Here is a 14758-nt window from a genome sequence, read left to right as displayed (position 1 = left end):
AACATTGAAACCCCCACGCCAAAGTAGATTGAACAGTTTCAGTGTAGATTGGAGATTTGAATATTGATTCAGATGAGGGTGGGTATTGAGCCAGTAATCAGTGAATGCAATCATGTAAGAGCTAACATAGTATCATTCCTGCCTCAAAGATTAACTTTCAATTTTGGTTAATTAAAATTATTCTTTGTTGTTTCTTCTTAGCTTGTTCTTGTTTTCGATATATTATTTTGAATACGTTTTGTAACCTACGTTTAATTGGCCTTAATTTCTTAAAGACAACATTTAATGTAACTTATTTTTTTATGCAATTTTCAATGATTCAATTATAATAAAATTAATAACTTTCAATTTTAATCTATATGCCAGAATAAAATAAAATTAAATATAACTTGGATAGGTTTTCTTTCGTATTCGTAGAGTGGTCATAACTTTTCCCGACTTCATAACCATACGTTTATATTTTAAGAAGCCCATTTTCACGTATTTTCTATTTATTTCCAGCCGCTAAATCTTGACTCCTCAAGAGACGGGCCAGCGTAGAAATTCCCTTGGCAGAAATAAAAGAAAATCCGGGCAATATTTACATAAAATAAGAAAAAAACGGCAGGCACAAACATGGTGTGTGTCTGCGTAAAAAAAAGTATCAGGAAAAGCGATATTAAAAAGGCAGCAAACGATCTGCATAGAGGCATAAAAAAGCTTAGCGACCTTTGCTGCGGAATTATTCGATGTTATTGGCCCTGGTAGCTCTGTTTGTGATTTAGATTTACGAGAGAGGCTGAGTTTCCTTCGAGTCCGCCAACAAAGCGACCCACCCGTAAGTCCAATAAAACGAAATAGTCATTTTAATTTCGTCTTAACATATGACTTGGCTTCGTGTGCGGATGTCCGATATTAAAAACACTCGGTTCAATAATTTAGAGTGAGACATGTTCCACGGACAGTATGTAGTTGTGTATTTCTAAAGTAGTTTTGGGTATATTCTTAGATAGAAATCGACTACAGCATCCCGTTTTATTCCAATAACGGCTGGAAGCCGACTTAACAATATGCTACCACAAAATATACAATTTTCAAAGATGCTATTTTATAACTATTAATATCATTATTAATATTGGTTCAATGCAAATATTGGTTGTTTTTATTTTCCAATTTATTTTGATGCCAAAATAACTAGTTAATCAAATATAATATTAAAAATATACTGTCAGTTTATTTATATAAACAATTTATTATAGATGAAACCTGTTATTTTAATTAAATATAATTTATTGACGTAATGGCATTTATATTACGAATAAAATGTGTATATTACCCATTTGTTATATTTTTTATGTACTAATAATTTACAGTATTTAAAAAATTAAAATAATTTTTAATATTTACAGTATTTCATATCAACGAATTAAAATATTTTCAAATTAAAATAATTTTTCAATATTAATATTAATTTACATTAATCCAAAAATGCTGAATTTGACAATTAGAAATTTTACATTTAAAATTTACTTTTGTTTTAAGAAATTACAGTTTATAATAAATTAATGTAATATTTACATTTTCATATTGATTATTTAAAATATTTTCAAATTAAAATATTTATTCAGAATTAAAGAATATAATTTACAACATAAAATTTTATCTCTAAAAATTTATAGAATTTGACTATTTGGAGTTCCTTATTTACTTTTAAATATTTGGAATTTGCAGTAATTGATAAATTAAAATAATTTTTAACATTTACCTTAGTTCATATGCATTTATAAAATATTTTTAAATTTGAAAAATTCTTCAGAATTCAAAATTTCAATTATCAATTTAAAATTTTACAGAATTTGATTATTTTAATTTACTTTTAAATATTTAAAATTTACTGTATTTAATAAATTATAATTTACAATTTATAATGTTACCTCTAAAAATATGTTACAATTTAAAATTTTACTTCTAGAAATTTAGAGAAAGGCAATATGAAATTTAAATATAATAAATAATTTAAAATATAACCTAAAACTTTTAAAAATTTATTTTAAAATATTATATTTTTATTTTGTAATTATGTGTAATTATTTAAGAAAACTATTTTTCCTTATTAACAATCAATTAGTGTAAGGTATTTGTTAATAATCTGCCTCGATATAATATAATTATGAAGCTACATCATTATTAATTTATTTCTAAATGTATGATGACCTTGCAGTTTAATAAACGAATTAATTGAGTAAATTTTATTGATTTATTAACATATTAGTTAATCCAGGTACATAATTCTTAAATGAATACATAAAATATATATTTAATCATGAATTAAAATATATAAGTTATAAGTTTTAAAATGGGAAATGGAATGGTGTCAATAAAATGATATGGTGTGGCATTATGTGGTTTTGAAATATTGCAAAACTTGACAATAGTCGTCCTACTTTTGAATAATATTATTAAACAAGCAACAAAAAACAATAAGCGTTTTGTTCGAAATAAACGAGTTGTCTTAAAACAAGGAAATAGCAGGAAAACCAATCAAACTTAAAACCCACTTTTCACAATCGCTCACTTTCTAAATGAATGCGAAACTACTTTAAGTTCACAAGTCTGCTTTATTGCCAACTTATGGCTGCACAAAATTTCTATTAATCATTTCATTTTCGGTGCGCCGTGACGGATCACCAGACGCAGCAGCTAGCTGAGGACAGAAAGTTTCCGAAAAATGTTGGGATGGACGCCGAATGACGAAAGGCGCGATAATGAATTGGAAACAAAGTTTATTAACGAACTTTGATGTTTGTTTACCCAACAGGCTTAGGCTAGGCTAGGGACGTGGCGATCGTCAAGTCGTACAACACTAACGAGGTAAGTATAGCGGGTATGTGGGTGAGTCTTAAAGACATTTCTGATAAGTTTGCGACACTAAAATAAATGCCGTTTTAGTTCAGAAAACGAATCTAATAAATGTATAAACCCTCTCTAAAGCTCCTGGGAGAAGTTGCTTTGTTCAAATATTAATATTTATCTGTCTGAAGACGTAATAATAGAAGAAATTGAATACAAGTTTCAAGTTAAATGGATGTTTTCTAGAATTGTTTTTAGATTGGCAACAAATAATTTAGTTGATACCGAAGTGAAAAAACTAACTTGGTAAATAACGGACACATTACATGTAGTACAAAATCAGCCTCCTGTGCAGGCCCATAAATCAGGTGAAATGTGAAATCGAGATAAAATATCAAAGTAAATAAATTTAAATATAGGTATATCGAAAGCCATAATTCACATTTACAATATGCAAGTTATAAATTACGATTATAACATGTATACATAGTGGTGGTGTGCAGTAAAATAGGAAATCCACATACCCATGGATGAAGTTTTACAGTAAGAAATTACATTGCACGTCTTTTGAAGTGATCAATTTCAATTTTCTAGATTAAATAAATTCAAAAGTATTTTCTATATATTTATTTGTGCAACTCGAGACGAGACGATTAGTTACTTTAACTAACTTTAGTTAGTCAGTTTACAACTAAAAATATGAATATTTAGACATACAAACATTAATCTATACATATAAAGACGAAGTCGCGGGTACAGCTGGTTAATCATAAAATTATTTAAATTAAAAAGAATTGTTCTTTTAATAAAATGATTGTCTTTTAGTTATTTCTTACGTTTTTAGTAATTTTTTGGAAGTCCAGGAAGAATTAGAATTATTTATTTTTACTTTTTTAATGATTTTTCAGGAAATTAGTATTAGTAAAAAAATAAAAAGTTATTAAAGTGAAACTATGTAATTTAATCAGTATGAATTTAATCGTTTGTCTGGATTTTGATCGTATAAAAAATGATCGTATGGAATTTGATCGTATGGAAAATGATCATGTGGATTTTGATCGTATGGATTTTAATTGTATGAAAAATGGTCATATGGATTTTGATCGTATGGAAAATGATTGTACGGATTTTAATAGTATGGAAAATGATCGTATGGAATTAGGTCACTACGTTTTTAGTATTTCTCACGTTTTTAATGAATTTTTGAGATTTTAGTAGTTTTTTACGTTTTTAGTAAATTTTTACGTTTTTCGTAACATCGTAAGTATGGCTCATTAGTATTTACTACTCATACGGGAAATTTTCTTCGAAACTAAATTGTTCGAGAGGACCGAAATTTCTTCCAATTTTGCTTTCACAAGAAATTTATTTCATAATAATTTTCACATGAAATAATAATTTCACATTATGTAGTAATAAACAGCTTGTATGACATAAACTTGAATATATGAATTTGTGTTAAAATTAATTAACTCAGAAGTTTAACTAAAAAAAATCATTCTACATTACAATTAAAATATATCAGGAGAAAATAATTTATTTTAATTGACATTCAAACAAAATAAATCCCAATTTGAACAATAAATATGCGTCCCACCAACTAAATAGTATAATTATATTGTTATATTTATTTTAAATCATATTTTTCTACTGTTCATTGAACTTGACATTTTATATTTACTTTTATGTGATAAATAAATATACTACCAACAAAATAATGTATTTATATGTATGTATTTTATTGTTATTTGATTGGACCTTTATTTAGTAGTGTATTTGTTTAAAGATAATTGGATTATACTATTTTAATAATACCCAAATGAAAATTCAAATTAATGTCATGTATTCGTGTCGTATTACAAATTTGGTTTTAGGAATATTCGATAGATTAGAGCGACGGGACAGTTAATTTAAAATCTCAAATCATTGAACAGATCATAAATAAATAAAGCCCGATGCAGTTTATTAACTGCACAACGCCAATTTCATTACAATCGCACACACCGAAACTATGGAAACACTACAGAATTATAAAATCAAAGTTGTTCCGAGTCATTAAAATACTAAAATCGGAACGAAAATGAAAAAGCAAACTGCAATAATGAATTTATGGCTTTCGAAATTGCTTTTCTTACGATTTATGTGACTCTTATCGTAGACGCAGCATTTTTATAGGATTCTTATTTTTTTAACGTTTCTCGTATAAAATTTCATCGACTTTAAATTATATTGGAGACTTTTCATATCCGATGTCGGTTTAAATATTAAGCGTCGATTATCATAAATAAATGTTTGATTGGTTTTTAAATTTTTCAATATATTCTAAATGCACGTGTGCGAAAACACGGGCAAGATTATTAAACATAATTAATATGACAAGATTGATTTAGTAATAAAAATTAATTCTCTTTAGAATAATTACGTCTCCGTGTAATTTATTACCGAACTTGTAAGCTTAAATTAAATTTAATATCGCGCTCCAGTTTAATAAGTCTGTTTTTGTTGGACCAGATGCAACATGATTCACATAAGCTGTCAAAATTATACAACAACAACCTGTTGTTCCAAATTGTCAATTTAGATTTTATTGTGAAACACTTAGATCTAGTGACATCTGGGTAAAGTCTGGTTTATTGTTTATATTAACAAATTCTATCAACGATATGTGTCGTTTTAAATTAAACAAGTTGGTTATGAAGGCGTAACTGAAACTTGACTTCCGAAATCAGTTTTGGGACTCCGTCAGACATAAATCTCTGTATCCTAATCTTCGGCTACAATAATCCTTTTTGTCCTTCGGAGGCCGGGCAGAACCATTCCTGAAACGACCCTTGCATTTCCCAGAGATTTGCAGCTGAAATATAACAAGCTCGGGCTTTGTCGAAATAAATAAAAATAGATTTTTGCAATGTGATTTCTACAACACAACGATGTTCGCCGGAAATCGATGGACGGAATGGTGTGTTTCGATACGTTGGTGAGAAATGAAAAATGACACCATAGAGAATTGAAAAATATCATAAAGTACGAAAAAAAAAATGTTAATTTTCCAGTTATACATGTAAACCTTTTCAATTATTACCTTTCCCAGTCATGAGTGCTAATTAAACTATGTTTCACTTTATATTGTTGTTTTTTCTGATATTCAAGTGGGAAATCTAATGACCTCTATTAAAAAGTCACTTTTAATTGAATTTATTTATTTAGCAATATTTAAAAACCGTGTAGAGTATTGAAAAATACATATTTCCGACTGAAAAGCGAATATTTTTGATGCAAGTCAATTTAAAACATGGAATGGAGCAACTCTCCTTAATAAGACTTATTCAAATTTTCACGGAGCTTTTATCCTCCTAATTAAAATTTGCAGCCCCTGGAGACGACCCTAATTAATTCCAACTAAAAATACTTCCACGTCAAACTATGTATATTGGTATTAATGAATGATATGTACTGTTACAAAGTTTAAATTGGAATATACAAAGTGGAAAATTGGCTGGATTTTATACGAAATAAAAAATGATGAAAATTACGCTCGGCTCTTAATATTTATTTATTAATTTTGTACACCTTTCAATCAATTTTATTTGCATGATTTAATACGTGAGTTTTAATTAAAAACATCCCTAATGATAAAATTGTGGATTAAATTTAGCGGAAGGTTGAATTGTTCATAAAACAAAAACTAATTTGAAACTCTCTCTAATCCTAAAATGTGACCGTGTTATAGGTCCAGATTTACACCATAATTTATTGTAATTAGGGATAGTCCTGGTGTTTCGTCCTTTCAACGGGGATAAAGTTTTAATTAGGCGCAAAAATATTGAAACCAGACAGATATCATGTGTGCCTCATCTGCACACCCTTGTTCAAAACTATAGTGTATTCTGGAAATCATTCTACACGTTAAATGGTACATCGTTAGAGATACGTTGATCCTCGTCAGTTTTTTGCACGTCTGACTAGAACAGACCATATTCATCGTGCATATCACGAGATTCATATCAATGTTAAAAAGAGCGAGACTGCTCTCTAAGTCTATTAGGCACTTGATGCGTCTAAGCAGAAATCAAATGTCCCGAATAATTGGCTTAAGTATGCGATAGAGAAATTTGAATAAGCCTTTAATATGCTACAAACGTGTGGTGAGTGAGCGGTGGCATATTGTATTTCCAAGGAGAATACGTAAAGCTATCAGACTCGCTAAAATTCCTTGGATGTTGGAAATAAGACTCTGGAAATGCTGAATGGTTCATTAGGAAGGATAAGGTGGATTGTTTCGACGTGGACAAAGGGTAGGTCTCACAATAAAAATCGATCCTCTCTCATTACTTCAGATATGCCCCAAAAAAACTAGACTAAAACTCAATTAATTTATTTATAAATTTAAAGCGTCTAAAATCCATCCAATTAAGCACGTGTATGTTAAAAAAAACACTCCATTTGCGGTGAATTAACTGATTTCGAAAAAATTGGATTCGCAACAGAACAAACGGACATTAGGGTAATTACCGAACTTTAATTATTAAATTTTCAGGTCGTTGGCGAAAAGTTTGTCGAAAATTAATATAATTAAAGTGTGGCCCGAACGAAACTGAGAGCAATTCGTATTTCGCTCGGGGAAGATTTAATATTTATTGTGCCGGTTAGAGAGGCCGAAAACTTTTTTTTCGTTGCAAAAACTGGATTACACAATACGGAATACAATGTCCGTGGAACACATTATGTGCACGTAATCGTACATCATACAAACTAACGTTTACGGTTATTAGTGAACCTACACTAACACACATTTAAAATGAAACATGTAGAAAGTTAAATCCAGTGAAAACATTCCACTCCCTTGTAATTCTCCTAAGGGGAATTTAAAAATGAACACATAAATATTATTTATTGCACGCTTCCTAAATATTTTCTTAGCGTTTGCATGGCAAGTTTGGGCATGGTGTAATTATCCTTAGCTGCTGTTGATGTCATCTAATTTTGTGTTGAAATGTTTTCATAACCGCAAAATTAAATGAACCCGAAAAAGGACCTTCGAGGTTCAATGGTGTCATTTTACTGTTTTTCCCCGGCATCCACCGATTTTATTATTAAACGACTTCAACGATGAGTTTTTGCCCTCTTTTGGAAACCTAAGAGTCTAATCGGATGACATTTTATGGGTTGATTACGACGCCACATATAAAACTGTAAAAATGTAAATTAAATTCGTAGAGTCGATTTGTTTCTGGTCTAAACTCTGAGCTAATTACCAAATCAGTGTATTTATTTTTATTCATAAAATGTATTAATGAATTAATTAACAATTAAACCATTTCCAAAGTGCCAAAAATCAATTTCCATTTTAAGACATTATAATTTACAAGTAAGTTAACACATCGCTTTACGTAGATTGCAATCATTTACCTGCCTCATTGAACCCCCACCGAACAATTAAGATGTAAAAAGCAAATAATAGAGTCGTTGTTATAGGAAGCCATTAAGCTAATAGGTAGTTGTAAGTACAGTCATTATTGTGTGTGGATTGGGTGTTGTGACCACCAAGTTGCCATTATTTTAGATTACGTGAATGCGGAACTACTATAAATGACGGCACTGCTAAATTAATTGTGTCATGGGCGCCCCGAATAAATCTTCTGCGTTACTTCGACCATTAAAAATGGATAGTGTCAACTATAAATGTTCCAACTAATTTTGTTCGGAACAACTCGCTTTTGGGTGAATGTTGTGAACAAATCAAATTAGGAACGACGACAGATGATTATTGAACATTTTACAAAGTCTTTGTGGGTATTATTGTCTTCTTTTATGTGGAAACTTTTTAATGGTGTCGATTGGTCGTTGATCAATAACTCTCTGATGTTGAGATAATTGTAATTAAAAGTTATCGAATTTTTATGACGCAGTGGAGTTTTGATTACTATCTAGGGCAAGAATAATACGAGCTCTAAAAGCTTTTTTATTTGTCTGAAACGGCTGCAGGCATGTACTTAAAACTCGTGAAAAGGCAGACGATCTTTTATTTGCCAGTTTCTGCTTTGAGGATATAATTTAATTTAGTAATCAATGGTATTTTTCATAGGACGCTGCAAAATTTTCTATTTTATTTGTACTAAAATAGAATATAGCTGTAAAAGCTGGACATCCTAAAATATCAGCCAAACAACAGTGTTTTTACAATATGGGTTAAAATGTTATTGTTTCAGCTACGAACAGTTTTTTATCTGTTAGTCAGTAATGAGCAAAACTTGCTTACTTAACAGAAAAAAATTGGCACAGATGTTTTTGTTCACTTATTTACTGTAAACAATTTTTGTGCAAACAAGATAAATTACTATTTTATTTTCTTGACTTTTCATGAAAATATGTTGTTTTTTAAGAATTTTATCAAAATATTTCTATTGTGTTTTAAATACCAATTTTAATATTAAATTAAATAGTGAAAATTGATGAATTATTAACAAATGATTTTAAAAATATTAATTATTTAGATATTTTAATGAATAATTTATAATAAACTAAAGCCTAAAATACAGTAGATTAAGTGATTATTGATACAAGAACGCTGTAACAATATATTTATATATTTTTCAAATAATAAAATTCACAGTGTTATCCTATGGTCTTTTATTATTAATTATTTACAGTTTATTTTGAATATTTTCTATAAAATCTGTAGATGTAATATTAAATTAAATATAAATATACCATAAAATGATTATAAATATATATTATTAAGATTTTTTTTTTAAAATTAATGACAAATGATTTCAAAAATATTCATCATTTAGATATTTTAATGAATAATTTGTAATAAACTAAAGCCTAAAATACAGCAGACTAAGTAGTGTTATCCTGTGATCTTTTAATATTAATTATTTACAGTTTATTTTCAATATTTTGTATAAAATTATATAAATATTAATTTCTTTTGTGTAATTTTATGTAAAAAAACATTTTAGAAAGTTTCTAACTGCGATAATTTGATTCTACCTTCAAAATTTCAAGAAGAATTGAGTGTTAAAAAGTATACTTACGAGTATTTCAAAGGAAAATGGTGAATGCGCCAGTCAAATGGATAATCGTCTTCTGAAACAATAGATTCTCAATAATTATAAATGTTAAGATGAAGGAAATCGACAAAAAAGTATTACCTCTAAAAGAGTACAACATTTAAAGTTATATTTTGTTAGTTATCTAGATTTGTCTATTAATGATTAGAGGGTTTCATTCATTGCTGAAACCAGATACAGCTTAAATTCTCCTGATGAAAGTGGAGTAAAAAAGTGTTATTTATGGGTAACAACACCTTAACAGTTAATGACTTTCTGGAAATACAAAAAAATTGTCATTTACAGTGACTAGCCACCGTTTTTTGACATGAATCCAATAGGACATGCTCTCCAGACTCTATAGGCTCGATGAAACCCTCTGAGAACCATTTAGAAGCTGATAATTGCCGCAGGAGTGGAATGGAAAAATCTGCCTCTGAAAGAAATTGGGAGAGGGGAATACACTAAATAAACCACTTTATTATTATTAGATTCCAATTTGAAGTTTGAAAAAAATTAAGAAAGTAAATAATAAATTATTAAAAACCCTAAATTAAACGGCCGTTTTGGGAAAAGTCAAATTATAGGTGCGTCTTCCAAACGTGGGCCAGAACGAAAATATTAAATATTAAAATATGTCTGAAAAAGGCAAATACGAATAAGAAAAAGTGTCATTAGAAAGGAACGTGCGCCTAGAAAACGTCGGGGTTAAAAATTCCCCGAGATTATTATATTAAATCTTCTTTAGCGGGTCCGCCGGGCGTGACAAATTTCATAACGAATTAAATAAATTTTTGGAGAAAACGCGCGGGAATACCTAATGACAAAATCCCATTCTTTCCGCAATTGCAAATAATTTATTCCCACGGATTTCGTTCGTCTCGCCGCGGCGAAAACAAGTCGCTATCGTCTCGGCGCCGAGACACGCGAATACCTATGAAAATTTGAAAGCTTCCGAACCTCCGAAGGATGAATGCAAAAGTATTTTTTACGGTCGCCTGTTTTCTCTAAATATTAAATTTTTCGGTCCGCTTCTGTCGAGGGTATTTTATGAAATGAAAGGCCCACCGCGAAGGGTACAGTAAATATACAATACGTAACAATAGGGTTAGTAACGTTCAACGACGACTTTGGGGGTTAATAAAGCAAGTGAATTTGTTTAAGTGATTGGTATGGGGAGGAACAATTCGTTTATTGTGATTAATTTCCTTAATTGACTTTAATCTGGCCACACAATCGACACTGGAGCCGGAATATTAGTAGTTATCTTCATTTGTGAGCGGAATCTCCGTCTACAATTGTTGCTTTGAAGGGAGCCATATCGCAGGGAATATTTGCCGTCGCGCCGCCACAAACCGAGAGCCGGGATCCATTGATCTAGAAGAGAATTCCGAATCATTCCGGGCGTCGGTTTCTTTTGCGGCGTCTTTCAATGGCCGCAGGCTGTTTTGGTCGTCATTAGAGGCGATACAGCTTGAAAAATGTTTTTCCCTTTTTATTTGCAGTTGCCTCGCGCTGACACATTGTGTTCGTTCGGTTTAATTATCTATTGGATGGTCTTTCGGGCACGAGATTAAAGCGTTTTTGTGTTTGTGGTTGAAAAGTTTAATTAAATAATTGGGCCGCGGGATTGGGAATTAGCAACAAAAACCAAAATTAACGTTGCTATTATTGTGGCTTGCCACAACATGACGCTATTAATTAATAGACAATAATTAATAACAGATTTTTGGCTTCAGTTATATAAATATACAAATTCATTTCACTAATTACATATTTATGTGTAATCGAAAAAGCAGCATCAGCTTTATTTTATTATAAAAATGGTATATATATAGTCGTAAAATAAAATATGTGAATTTTTAATACAAATTCGAAATAAGGAAGACCATATCTTTGCGTCTACTAAAATATAAAATAGGTTTGTTTTAAAAATAGCATCAATATTTCTTTGGCTGCTTTATTCAATCGGAATAAAATATACAAACCTTTCATAGTTTTGTTTTTTGAGGAATGTTTATTGCATAAATTTATTGCATTTCTAAAATATAAATTATTTTCGAAGGATATTATTATATGAGGTATCTCCGTATCTCCAATTCTCGAAGAGAAAATAAATCGATTTACTTAATCTTAGCTTAGTACAAAGGTTGAGAATTACGGAGATACAGGGCGACAAAATTAATATTCTGAGTATTCTAAAATCAATGATTTACTTCATATATGTACATATCCATATTTTTTACACTAAAAAACCCTGTTTACGGAATTTTATGAACACTTTTATTCTAAGGTATTCTAGGTTTATGTTCAATTTGGGTGATGTTAGTGATATAATTTTTGTTCCTTCAATAATTTTCCAATCGTTGGAATTTTTGGAAATATAAGTGTACGAAATATTCATAAAAAAGTTAATAATCCAAAATAATCCTCATACCTGTAATTAAGTAAATTTAATCTTCAAGGATTATTACTAAATATTTAGTATACCTACTGAAAATCCTTCTGTTCTGTATAAGTATAAAAGGCAATTCAAACAAAGTTAATACAAAAACAAATCAAAATGACTAGTATGACTAAGACCATGTTCAAAAGCAACTCCACAACTGCCACCAAGCCACAGGACGATAACTTGAAAACAAATACATTTGAAACAATACAGAAGAAATTGAATGTAGTAGATAAACTAAAAATGATGATAAAGGAAGTTGAAGAAACTAAATGTAAAAGCAAAGTAGCAAAAAATCAAAAGGTACAGACACTAAAGGTGGCACTAATATTGGAACAAAAGGAACAGAGGGATGGTGAATGTACTGGGTGTTCACAGAGCTTGCAAACCTTTATTAGGAACGCAATTTCCGCGGGAGAAATGAAGAAGTTACATCACCGACTCGAGAACCGCAAAAATAGGAACTCCAAATATATCGGTTTAAAGAGTGCTTGTATTTTGTTGGTACGGCTGTGTGAGGAGGCCAACACCAGTGATAAAAGTGATCAATAATATAATTATTCCTACTTGTACAAATTTACTAAAATAAATAAAACTATTAGTGTAAAACTCAGTTCTTAGTGTCTTTTATTCAGTATCAGGAATCTTATTCTGGGTAAACATTTGGAAAACCCGACTAAGGGACCAACACCACTGCTATTACATTGTAAAACTCAGTTTTCAGTTTCTTTTATTCAGTATCCAGAATATTATCCAGGGTAAACATTTGGAAAGTTTAAAACCGACTAAACAAGGGGCCCGTAGAGCATCAGCTGACATTTTGCGCCATGTCGTGTTTTTTACTACCTCCGGAGAAAATGTTCGGAGGCGTACAAGGAACTTAAGGCGAATCAACAGTTTTTATGTCCGTAGAAGTGTAACAGCATTTGATGTTTCCCATGTGTTGAGTTCCGTAGGCAGTGGCGAAAGAAGCGTCCTGGCAATGAGGCATAAAAACGGACCAAAAATTGTGAAACTAATCCGGCTGTTTTCGAGTGCTCGACGAACTTTTCAATAAAATCTTTGCATTAAATATCAGGCAATTACGGTATGGGGTGGACAGTTATTATTGAACGCGGCGTCGTTTCAAATAATCTCGAAGGGGATCGCACTTCGACAGAAAGTTATTAAGGCGGACGTCTGATGTTAATCGAATATGAAAAAGCGTAAAGATCAGCCTGAAAAGTGCGTCCGTCTCGGAGAAAAGTTGTCGCGTAAGCTGAAATCTTTCGGGGCTGAAGGCCGTCCAAAGAGAAAAGAAAACGCCGCCGAACTCCAACACAGCCTGGTTGCTGATAACGAACGTTCAATAACGTGACCAACTGGTGGTTGAGCCAGTTTACCATTCTTCATTTTTCCGTTTTCTTTTTCTACTTTAATATTTTTTTTTTCGTTGGCTCGTTCCTTCTTGTATCTAGGACAGATCGGGCGTTAAACGACGACATTTCATTATATTGATATGGTCGCGATGAAATGCAGCGACGATGCCGCAGCCAAAAAATAAAACACATCGTTTATCTAAATAGGTTTTCATATCGACCAAACATATTACGCGTCTTCCATTATCGTACAACTCACATCTATTAAGGGTTGGCTGCTCCGCGTTCTTTTATTTGAGAGCATGTCACTGACTGTTTATTTCGGCAGTAATAAATGTAGTGCAAAAATATACATAAATAGATAAATTGTAAATTTTATACGGTCTCTGGAAGACAAAATTAAAATGTCAAATTAAAACATCTGAGTGCTATCATGTTATAAATAAGATACTTTTTTGAAGTTTAAGATGATTAGAATATACATTCATATGAAGGTTAATATTATAGCTTACTTTTGAAACACACTGTACACACACAATTATAAACAATAAAAAACTAGATAAAAATTGGATTACAATAATTAAAAATATTAACTGCATAAAAAAGTACAAAAACTAGGAAAAATGGAAATATAGAAAATTGGAAAAATGAACATAATTCTAATATTCCATTTCCTTTATTATATTTTTTATTTCTTCAATTTTCCATTTTTTAGTTTTCCATTTTTCCATTTTCCTTCATTTTCGAAGAAATCAACTTATTATTTAGAAGTGCATATCTGGTTAAAAAGTTTGAAAAATGGAACAATAGAAAATTGTAAAAATATAAATGGGAAATTTAGAAAAGTAGAAATTGAAAATTTTCTAAAAAAGGAAAAAAGGAAGTGGAGGATTGGAAGAATCATTCTAATATTCGTTTATTATATTTTTTCAATTTTCCATTTTTCCATTTTATCATTATTCAGAAGTACATATCTAGTTAAAAATTTCGGACAATGGAAAATTGAAAGATAGAAAATGGAAAATTAGAAAAATATAAATTTGTAAAATTGGAAATTTTGGAAAGTG

The 14758-nt window shown here is 30.3% G+C and overlaps 1 protein-coding gene across 1 annotated transcript in view; it reads right to left on the bottom strand.

Annotated features, from left to right (window-relative positions):
* The window catches only part of LOC109603405 (5-hydroxytryptamine receptor-like), a 120439-nt gene that overhangs the window by 65977 nt on the left and 39704 nt on the right, over positions 1 to 14758 (bottom strand). The window contains exon 2 of the mRNA XM_049967796.1: positions 9870 to 9921. The gene's annotated coding sequence lies outside the window, so the exon portion shown is untranslated. The remainder of the gene's footprint in view (positions 1 to 9869; positions 9922 to 14758) is intronic.

This window comes from Aethina tumida, chromosome 5 (genome assembly GCF_024364675.1).
Source record: "Aethina tumida isolate Nest 87 chromosome 5, icAetTumi1.1, whole genome shotgun sequence".
NCBI classification, from domain to species: Eukaryota; Metazoa; Arthropoda; class Insecta; order Coleoptera; family Nitidulidae; genus Aethina; species Aethina tumida.
The sequence above is the reverse complement of the archived record's forward strand: the minus strand, read 5'-3'. Positions and strand labels throughout refer to the sequence as shown.